This window comes from Heterocephalus glaber, unplaced genomic scaffold (assembly GCF_053883595.1).
Source record: "Heterocephalus glaber isolate CG9 unplaced genomic scaffold, H.glaber_assembly_v1.0 deba00001150, whole genome shotgun sequence".
NCBI lineage: Eukaryota > Metazoa > Chordata > Mammalia > Rodentia > Bathyergidae > Heterocephalus > Heterocephalus glaber.
This window is the reverse complement of record NW_028258204.1, coordinates 504,673-516,729: the sequence shown is the minus strand read 5'-3', so window position 1 is coordinate 516,729 and position 12,057 is coordinate 504,673.

Here is a 12,057-nt window from a genome sequence, read left to right as displayed (position 1 = left end):
GACCAGGCTAGAGTGGAAAAATTGTGCAAATAGGTTGTTTGGTTGTTGAAAGTTTTTGAGATGCTCAAAAGAGATGCTAATTTGGTGTTGGCTAGACAGACCTGGAGCTCAGCTACGTAAGAGATGAATCATCCAGAGAGTGCTGACTGGAAGCCTTGGGTATGGATGAGTTAACAGGAGAAAAGGGTCTAGAGCCAGGCCTGAGGAATTTCAGCATGGAGTGGCGAGCCTGCCATGCAGCTGCCAGAGGAAGTAACAGAAAACCCAGGAAAGGGACGGGAGAAGAAAGCAATCAATAATCTCAACCATAAGAGGAAGATTAGAATACTGAAGCAGTAGAACCAGAGTTGGATTAGAGTGGGCCGAGGAATGGATGGGAGAGGAGAAAGGGGACACAATGAGCTCAGATGAGCAGGGCAGGGAAGAGAGACACAGGCCAAGTTTACATGGGATGGGAGCTCTCTTGAGAGGGAGAAGTTTCATAAACAAGAAAGAGAAGAAGCATGGGAGAATGTGATTGCGGGGAGAGGTGAATGTACCTTAGGTACCTCCTACTCCCTCCAGACAAGTTCCAGATCTGGACTTGGCAGAAGACAATATAATCCTCTGGTGCAGTTGCAAAGTGCACTCCAGCAACAGCTCCACAGTTTCATGCCCAGTACTGCAATGCTGTTAACAGCTTCTTTCTCTTTATTTTTTTAAGAGAAAAAGTAACTAGTGATAGTTATTGGTAATAGGTAAATACAAAGTTTTAGAAAAGTCTAGCTCTATGGGATACAATTTTATTTTTTTAATTAAAAATTTTTATTAGTACAAGTTTTCAATACATAATAATCACATTCATGGTGGCAGCTTGGTTGATACCTGTATATTACACATCTTAATTCTCTTTACTTCCTTTTCCCCTCTTTTCCCTCCCCCTCCCTCCATCTCTTGGTCCCCTTCCTATAACAGTGACAGCTTCTGATTTAGCATTAGCTACCACAGTCAGCTTCTGACTATCCACATTAGGAAGAGCATCCCACACGTTTATAAGTGCGCATGCATGTGAGTGATTTCAGAAAACAATTTGCTACCTCTGACTGAAAATAATCATCTCTGAAACTCTGCAAATTCAACATGCTTTTCATAACATAAATGTGGAGCTGAGCCTTCTTCTTCCTTCTCATCCAATCCCTCCTCATCAACCTACTGGGGCTCTTTGTTAACCTCCTGGAGTCTGACTAAGAAAGAGAGAGCTAGAGAATTCAGCTTTCTTTCCTGCCTCTTGTTTCAGGGAAATGTCTTGGCAAAAGCTGGTTGTTGGCTCTCTCTGGGGCTGGGATCGGGGAAGGAGAAGCTGCAGGCCCAAAATCTCAGTCTCTGCTGGAGTCCTCAGTCATGTTCAGGGAGAGGCTGCAGTTTGCTAGAGTACCTCTTCCCTTGTTGTTCTCCCCTAGGCCACTCACACTGGGCCACACTGGGGATAAGTCTTTGATAAGGTGTCCAGAAGCTCACCAAGCTGTTCAGGGTGCACAAATCGAAAGCTGAGACTTCATCTCACCTCCTAGGTCCCTGATGTCATTGTAGGGGTGGAGAATTTGCTGGGGGACTGGGGTGGGGGTGCTCACTGACTCAGTCCTGCCATCCTGACACTCATGTCCACCCATGGTCCTTCTCTGTTAGCCTCACTGGCAAACCTGGTCACCCATCATGCCCTGGCCAAATCTACTTCTCCTTCCCTGGGAGAAGAGGTTCAGTGCCTTGTTCAGTCCCACCTGACACCAAAATGCTCTTTGAAGCTCTTTAGAATCTTCTGATTCTGCCCTGCTTGCAAGAGTAGAAGAAAGGTGAGTGTTCTAATTGCAAATTGTTCCATTTAACTGTAAGAATTGTGCCTTATTTCCTCAGGAGTAAGACAGGAACAGAAATGACGAGGGCTCTTTGGTCACAATTGAAGCAAAATGAAGTGAAGATGGAAGCTTGCAGTGCTTTGAAGTTACAAGTGGAAGCTCATCTTTGCTTCTAGCTACATGAAAGAGAGACAATCTTGTCAAACCTATGGACTTGAGTACACATGCATGCGCTCATGAGACAATCAGCACGTATTCCTGGCTGTGATTTAGGTGTGGCTTGTCTCTGCCAAAACTCATGTTGATATTTGGTTGCCAAAGCAGAAGGGTTTGGAGAAGGGGCCTTTGGAAGGTGACTGGGTCACTGGGGTACCATCCTCGTGAGTGGATTAGTGTTTTTCTCCAGAGGCTAGACTAGGTCTTGTGAGAAAGGATTCATTCTTCTGAGAGTGTGTTGCTATCAAGTGAGCCTGGTGCCTCCCCTCTCTTTCCAGCTTGCTTTTCTCTTGCACACACCCACTTCACCTTCTGTTTTACTCCAGGAGTTGATACAGATTAAGGCTCTCCCCAGATGTGGTCACCTGATCTTGGTTTTCCCAGCCTCCAGGACCATGAGCCAAAATAAACCTCTTTGGTCCATGATACCGAGACATTGAAGATATTCAGTTTCATCCCCTGGAGAAAAAGAAAGAGAACTGAATATTTGGAGGGAAAGAATGTGTTGTTAAAGTCTGATAACTGATAATGAAATCCTTGTTATTGTTTTAACAAATGCATAGGTTGGAAGAAGACTTCCTTCCAGACCTCGCAGCTTGGACCTCTGCCCTATTTACAGTTCTTAACTAAGGATTTCTCCTACCCAGTGAAATTTTTCCATGTGTAACTCTAAAGGTTCTTCAGAACATCTGTCCAGGGCCCTTAGTGGAGAGTGAATAGCATTCCATAACTGTCCCTTTTTGAACCAGTGCCAAAAGTGTCAGCTTTTCCATGCTGAATATGAAAAAGCTTTTTATGGTGTCATTAGGAAGGAGATTCTGGCACCACCAGAATTAAAAGTCACGTGGGTGGCAGGGTTTTGAGTCCCTCAACAAATGTGATGCATATCCCTGTGATTGTTTTGCAGGGCCTCTAACCAGGAGGTTGGTCTTATCTCCCTACCTGAGATAGCTCCCAGGCCCTCTGATGCTAATGTGAAGTTGCCTTTACTTTGGGAAAGCAAGGTTAAATAAGACAGTTTGTAGCCATGTAACCCCAGCACTCTGGGCGGCTGAGGCAAGAAGATTGCAAGTTCAGGAATAGTCTAGGCATCTTGGCAACCCAGAAAGAATCTGTCTCAAAATAAAAAATAAACAGGGCTAGAGATGTATCTCAGTGTGACAACTCTGTGTTCAATTCCCAGTACTGCCAAAAACAAACAAACAAAAAGAGAAGACACTTGTTCTATAGCACATTAGGATAACTATGGCTGACAATAATTAATTGTATATTTCAAAATACAGTAGTTTATAGAGAGGATTTTAAATGTCACAACACAGAGAAATTATAAATGTTTGAGGCAATAGTGTTAAACCCAGTACCTTGATAACATGTTGTATGCATTTATTGAAATACTACACCAAATCCCATAAATATGTACAATTCATATGTGGTAATTTAAAAAATAATTCATTAAAGGGACTTTCAACAGCTCTTAACTCTATGTCAAAGGATATTCCCAGACAATAAGAGCTTCACTTATTATAAGGGTCGATTTCATTGCCCTCTTGCCCAACACATGCAGGATTTACACTCATCTGAAGACTGTCATGGCTGGTCAGCCTACCCTGCTCCTGGGTTGTGGGACTAGCAAGTAGGTGGAAGAGAGAGTAGGGGTTCAAGACTTGGGGGAATTCTTCAAGGTGTGACCTTAAATAAGGGACAGCTACACAGGAGCATTTTTTCCTGATCTTAAGGCAGTCTACACTCCAACTGATGCTTGAAGGATCAGCAATTCCTGGTATACAGGGGAGATACTCATTTTGGGGGTATTAAACCATGAAGATAGGATAAAGTCTCAAGCATAGACCTTGTCCTACCCCTCATCCTCTGCCCCCTGAAATATTCTCTTTCCTTGAAAAGCCAAAGTGTGATTGGTAGTGGCCAGCTTTGTAGAGCAGAGAGCAGGATGTCTCTGTCATCAAGGGGAATAAAGATGCCACAATAACCTCTTCTCAAAGGAAGGGCCTGACATGAGGCTCCTATCCTCAACTGAGCAAGGTCTACCAAGCAACAGTGCAAATATTTGGCTCAGTCTGACCTTATAGTGAGTTGGGGCATCAGGACCTAGAAAGCAGAATTTGCCTCAATATTTTAGAAGTCTGCAGTCCCAAGAGGGAGACTGCACAGGGCTGGAAAAGGAAAGCCAAAGAGAAAAATCAAACATTGAGAGCTTGTCTCTGGGGCATAGATTTTAACCCAAACAGAAAAAAACCCCCAACAAACTACATAGTAAAACATTCCCCTGAGGAAATTAGCCAAGGTACTAGATTTTCCTCCACTCCAAACAGTCCTAAAGCTTATGGCTCCAAGGCCAGACCTCTAGAGTGGCAAAATGAACAATGAGTATAAGGATTCTCAAGTGCACTCAGCTGAGATAAAAGCCACAGACTCATAATAAAATTGTGGACATTTCTCTAGATTCTGTGTCAATTAGGGCAGAGAAACAGAGATAGCACTTGCACGAATGTTTTCAGGAGCTGACATTTTCCTGAGTGTGTCAAAGTTGAAACCCCCCCTGGGGCCTAGGCTGAGACATCAGGATAAGGACTCTGGACCCAGGCAAGGCTGGGAAGGCAATGAGGCTGGTAGAGATTGGGACATAATTCCCACAGGCAGCAAGTGTTTTTGATCCTTTAAGACTGAGAAAGTTGTCAATGCTGGGAAGAACATGGAAGTGAGGAGTGACAGGAGTGGATGAGAGATCACAGGTTGAAGCCTCTAAGTAAGTTCTTGAATGGGTATGGCTGGGAGGTCACAGAAGTCAAGATCACTCTCAGTTAGCAGGCAAAGAGCTATGCACAAGCAGCAGTTGACCAGGTATCCAGGGGTGTCCAGAATGGGCCAGTCTACACCCATTGCCCCAGTGTGAACTTAATAATGGAGCCAGCACTTTCAAAAGTGCCCACACTTGAATGAGTAATTATGTGGCCACTTTTCTGATGCAGCATCCCCTTGGGCCAAGCCTGGTTTCCTGCACATTTGACCTGTACAGTTGCACAGGGTCAAGCTCTAAGGAAGGGTCTTTGCTTGCTTTACTGCTCTGCTACTGTCATTAAAAATTCTTATACTTTAATCTTCAGACTTGTGTTCTGTAAATGAAGTCTGGTGAGACACTGGATCACGTGCATTAGCACAGAATGCAAACTGGGCAGCAGCATACACAACATAGGCTTAGACCTACATGCATGCACCTGGAACAGTCTGCCACATTGTGAGTCATTGAAGGGACACTCAGGGCCAGAACATGAGCCCAAATTGGTGTTGACTAAAGCAGTATCATTAGAGGTAGTGACCATGGCCTAGAGAAAGGAGAGGGTCTGGTGGCACCCAGTGGGAGGTGTCTCCCCCTGGGCCCTACACCTCATTCTGGTGCAAAGTGATTGGCCTGAAATCAAGGACAAAAACTGCCCATGCTCAGACAGTGTCTTTGTCAGCTTTCTGTCACTGTAACGAATACATATGATAATAAACTTACACAGCAAAAAGGTTTATTTTGGCTCACAGTTTTGGAGGTTCCAGTCCTTGGTTGGTTGGCCCTCTTGCTTTCAGAGCAAGGCAGCTCATGGTTGTAGGAATGCATGGCAGAACAAATATGCTCATCCCATGAAGAGGCAAAAGAGGTCAAGGAGAGGGCCAAGATCCCCCAGTTCCCTCCAAGGCACACCCACAGTGACCTGAGGACATCCCACAGGCTCACCTCCTAAAGGCTCCACCCACCTCCTAAAAGTGTACTCCTCTTGGGCCAAGCCTTTACACATGGACCTCTAGGGAAACTGAAGATCCAAACTCTAAACAAGCAGCCATCTTTGTTAGCTACAGAATTGAGCTTTCACTACAAAATAAAGATACAACAGAGATGTGGTGATGAGAATGTCAAGGAATTGCTAGAATTTTTGAGAGTTTAGAATATCTGGTTTTGAAAACTGCTATCAAATTGCAAAGTAAATTTCAACAGGTTTAAAAATAGAAATTAAGATCAACTTGTCACATTCAATGAAAATGAACACTTTTTTATGAAGCTTCAAATAAATTATTAATAATTTTAGAATTAACTTTTCCAGATGATTGAAGATAGTGATATGGCAATAATGCATAAATAAATGTTTTAAACTATACACAACCATGAAGCCAAAATTTATAGGAAATCTTGGAGGAAATATTAAAATGCCATTGTATAAATGTACATTTAAAATTATGCAACTTACATGAAAACAATTTCCATGAATAGTGAAATTATTTTAGAAAAAATGTTCTTTAACAATAATCGGTCCTATATATACACTAAATTTTATACATTTAAATAATTTGTTATACATTTATCTTTCTGTTGTCAACCTATAGAACACTCTTAGCAGTTTCAATAAGTTTTATCAGCAGAAAGATCCTTCTCCAAATTTAAAAGTATTTGCCATTTTGCACTTGCCAAAAGTAATTGATATTACTTTCAGTTGTATCAATTGAAAATTGATTTTCTTTAAATGGTTAAATAAAAAATATTATAGTAAAACACACATTGACAGTAATTTTTTAAAAAGTTACTAAAGTATACATTTCTATTACCTGACAAATGAATTTGAAGAAAAATAAACCAGAAAAATATCATGGTCAATCAAAACACCACATTAGTAAACTACTATTGCTCATTGTAGTGCATAAAGTAATGATATAAGAATAGCTTTTGGAATTTGTAGATTTATGTTGTTACTTGTGAGTTATTACTCCTATTAAGTTTAAGAAGTGATATTTTGAAGAAGAAAGCTTTACATTTTAATATCTTTAATAATAACTTTTCTTGCTTTCTGAACAGGCTTCCCTGTCTTCACTTTGCCCTGGGTCCCACACATTACAGTGCTGTCCCTCTCTTGGGCATTGAGTTGCTGTGGGATGCTTGTGTGGTGTGGTGTAGAAACACATGCACCTAGATTCACTGTGACTGTCAGAGACTATGGAAACACAGCACAGTCCTAAGTTAATGGACTGTGGCCCCTCTCAACAGGAAGGTTCAGCCCTGCAGATGGGAGCTTAACCTGCCTAGGAGGGCTGCAAGGCTGCTGTGTCTTCAGCGAGACCCAGAGGGCAGTGAAGGTAAGGAGGAAGAGTGAGGCACTGTTGTTGGTTGACTGAACCAGATGAGGGCAATTGGTAGCAAGTGATTGTTTTATGTTGTTCTTGTTACTTTTTCCTACTCTCAAAATGTAATTTGGCTATGTTACTTCTGTTACTCTTGTGTGTGACTATCTTGTACTTTATGAATTTTCAGTTGGTGCCATAACATCATTGCGATGACCACTCATTTTCTTCCAGAGAACGTGGGCAACCTTGAATGATAAAAATGAAGCCTTGTGAGTGAGATGCTGAGCAGAAATAGTTGAGGGGAAAAAAATGAATGGATGAGCTTCCAAGAACAGAACAAGTAAAACCATGGGACTTGAGGGTGGTTCAAACAACAGTTTCTTAGCGGTGGTTTCATTGTAGTGCCCAAGATTGACTAAAACAGGGGACAAAATATACAAAGTTAAGCTATCCACTATCTTTTATAGCCTAAGTAGAAGTGGAGCCTTGGGTCAATAGTGCATTTACCACCTCTGCCTGGCCCCTATTGTTAGTCTTTTGTGTAGGATGGGGTTCCTACACATTTTTTTTTTTTGGTACCAGGGATCGAACTCGGGGCCTTGTGCTTGCGAAGCAGGCGGTGAAACCACTGAGCTAAATCCCCAGCCCTTAAATAAACCTCTTCTCTTTTTTTTTGGTACCGGGGATTGAACTCAGGTCCTTGTGCTTGCGCAGCAGGTGGCAAAACCACTGAGCTAAATCCCCGGCCCCCTACTCATTATTGTGTGGGTGACTGATGGATCCTGGAGACAGCATATCAACATCTCCACCCATTTCATGAGTGAGGTGTTTCAGTCTGTTTTCTGCTACTGTAACAAAATACTTGAGGCTGCAAATGTACAAAAAGGAAAGAGATTTCTGTAGCTGCCAGTTTTGGAGGCTGAAAGTACAAGATGAGATTGCACCATTAGTTTGATCTTTGGTAATGGTTTCTGGCCACATCATGACCTGCCAGATGGCACCATGGTAGAAGTATGTGTGGGAGGAGAGACCATGTGGTGAGAGACCTGTGGGAGGAAAGATGGAGAAATAAAATGCTCAAGCCTCCCACATAACCGCAGAATGAAGTAGAGCATTGCAGAGGGACTTAAGAGTTCCTCAGACTCAAGATCCACTTCAATTTGGTTTTTATGACCCTACATTTTCTCTGATGAAAACAAAAAAAGTTTCGCCAAAGGATTCAGGGAACATTTGGAATTATATCCTTGGGTAATATCATCATAATTTTTCTCCTTCCCTCTGAAAACACAGGAATCCCTAAATGTTTTTAATGGCCCTGGGCGGAGGACTTGCGTGCTAGGTATTCAACCTCAGGGTTAGACAACCTCTCTTTTCTCCCAGGCTTCTTACAGGATCAAAAGGACATGGGTAAGAAAGCCATTCCAGAAAAGCAGAATCAGAGACCATTTGGGTGAGTGGCCCAACTAGCCACTTCCACTTTCCTGCTAGTCTGGCTGAACCAGTCTTCACCAAGTAGACATGGCCAATGTTTCCATACCTGTGAGTGTGTCTAGGGAATGTTACTTTCCAGTCTTCCTGGATAGGGATAATTAAAAGAGGGCAGATCAGGAAGAGAACATTAAATGCACAATGTCTGCCCTCCAGGGACAGGATTTTCCTCTGGGGCCAGGATGTTGGTATCAATTTTGGGTATTCCCACTGTCCAAGAACCATATACATTGTGCCCTTGGATCCTGACATTGTGACTGGAGAAGGTGAACTGGCAAGAGACCAGAGCTTCCCTGGGTGCTGGATTGAGGTCAGGAGCCTTATGCAGGTTTCTGTCAGGTGCCTACATCACGCAGTGGGACCCTCGAGGGACACTGCTCACATTTACAGCACCATGGTCCATGCCAAGTGATCCCATTCATAAAATTCCTAGACATTTTATTTGTGTACCATTCAAATTTGGAAAGCAGTTTTTGTACCTCATTGTTCCTGATAGTGTCATCTTTCAGTATTTGTGGAGCTTGGTTCTAGAACCCACTAAAGGTACCAGAATCCCCACATGCTCAAGTTCTTTTTTTTTCCCATTAAGTTTATTGGTACATTTTAGGTATAAAATACAGTTACATTCATCATTGGGATCTTGTACCTTTACATGATGTATCTTGGTTCTTATTTTTTCCCCATTCCCCTGCCCTCCCTTCACCGCCTCCACCCTTCCCTATTTGCAAAGACTTTGTTTCCATTTTTTTCCTTTTCTCATATTTTTTTCTTTTCCCTTCTTTCCTTTCCCCTACCCCTCCCATTTCCCCTACTCCTTTAGACCTTTTCTTCCTATTACACAATAGCAATTATACATTTTTTAAAAATTACTATATCAAGATTTAGAGGACATTATCACAGATTTTACAGAATTTAAAAGGATATAGAAAGCATATTACAAAAATCTTTTTTGAAATAAATTGGACAACTTCTAAGAAGTACCTTGGAAGACAAATTAATGGAACTGACTCTGGAGGAAATATAAAATTTGAATAGCACCTATTAAAGAAAGTATATTCCTAGCTTGAAAATCTACCTATATGACAACAGCAGGCTCATATACATTTTAACTGATAAATTATATCAAACATTTAAGGAAGAAAAAAGGAACACTTCTCCCCTCATTTTAGGAAATCAACGTTGTGCTAATCCTAAAACTGGATAAAGATAATAGAAGAGAAAAGTATGAACATAAATAAAAATTTTTTTAACAAAAAAACTATTAGAAGTCAGATCTGGCAGTATGTAATAAGTGCTTTTATTATAGGGATGGCAGTGTTGGTTCAGCATTGGAAGATCTACCCCCATAAGTCATTATTTTAAGAAAGGAAAGGAAAAAGCCATATGATCCTATCAGTAGTTGGAAAGAAAGTATTGGACTAAATTCTACAGCTGTTCATGGTAAAAGCTATCAGGAGATTAGAAGTAGAACAGAGCCTTCTCAACAGATCAAAGACATGTACTCCATACTTCCAGCAAAAACACCTTATACGAACGGAAAACATACAATGTTTTCTCCCTAAGGTGGGGAACAAGGGTAGATATGCCTACTCTTCATCTGTCCATTAAACTTTGAAACATAGGCCCAAACCACAATAGTCTGGCAATAAAATGACACAATTAGGATAGGATTGTCAGAGTAGAAGCAAAATCTTTATATGTAGATGAAATGATCATCTACAGAGAAAATACTAAGAAATTTCTAGGAGCCCCTAGAACTTGTATTTGAATTTAGCAGGATTAGAAAACACAAGGTATATATAAAAATTCAGATCTATGTGTACTTGCAATAAATGAAGAATTGGATATTGAAATTTAAAAGTTATGTAGGAGTACAAAGGACATGGAAAAGTAAAAAGAAAAAAAATAACAGTATTGAAAGACATTTATTACCTGATTTTAAGACTTCTTCTAAAGCTACAGTGATCAGGGCAATGTTGGGATAAGGAAAGACATATAGATCAATGGAATAAAAAAGAGCATCTGGAAATAGAACCACACATATATGGTCCAATGATTTTTGAAAGATTATTTAACATTAACATTTTATAGAACATAACTCAAGAGCAGAGGAAAAGATAATGTTTTCAACAAATAGTACTAGAACTCTTGGTATCTGTATGTGAAAAATTAACCTCAACCCTTTACTTCCATACATAAAAATAACTTGAAAGGATCTATGAACCTAAATATGAAAGACTAAAACTATAAAACTTTAGGAAGAAATTATAAGGGAAAATGTTCATGAATTTAGGGTAGGCAAGAATTTCCTAGGATACAAAAAACATGATGTATAAAAGAAAAAATTGATAAATGAGATTCCATCAAAATTTAGAACTTTAAAAGACATGGTTAAGAAAATGAAAAGCAGTCCTTAACTAGAACATATTTATAATACATATACCCTATTACCAGAATATATAAAGTACTCTTACAGCTCATTAAGAGACAGCTCAATTAAAAAGTAGACACAAGAAGATGACAAATAGCCAGCACAGTGCAAGGAAATGTGTGCAACATTAGAATCAGAAAAATACTAATCAGTACAATAACAAGATTGTATTGTACACTCATTAGGGAGATGAAGTTAAAAGTTTTAAAAGAACAGATGTCAGCTTAGGTGTGAACCAGTTAGAACTTTCGAATACTGCTAATGTGAATGTAAAATGATAAAACCATTTTGGAAAACAACATAGAAATTACTTTTATTACTGTTAAGAACCAACAGTTCTGTTCTTAAGTTTTTACCTAAGAGAAATGAAAACACATGTTCATAATAGATTTGTACATACAGGTTGACTGTCCCTTATCTGAAATTCATGGGACCAGAAGTGTTTCAGATTTTGATTTGAAATCCACTTGATCTGCAAAGAGGATAGCTACTCCTGCTTTTTTTCGGGTTCTCGTTGCATGGAGTATTGTTTTCCACCCTTCAACTTTCAATCTATGAGTTTCTTTTTTAAATTAAGTGTGTTTCTTGTATGCAGCATATTGTTGGATCTTGCTCCTTGACCCATTCTGCCAGTCTATTTCTTTTGATTGGTGAATTGAGACCACTAACATTCATGGTTATAACTGATACATATGGACTTATCATTGTCATGACTTTTTCTTTTTGTTGGATTCTCCCCCTTTGCGTTTAATTTCTTGTCATGCCTGCTGGATTCATTCTGCTGGGCTTCCTGAGCTTGTGATCCTCATTGTCTTTTCCTAGGATATTGTCTAAAATTTTTTGGAGTGTTAGTTTGATATTCATGAAGTTTCTAAGGTGCTCTTTGTCATGAAAATATCTTCTCCATCAATTTTGGAAGATAGTTTTTTAGGGTAAATCAATCTGGGTTGGAGGCTGTTTTCCTTTAGGGCTTGA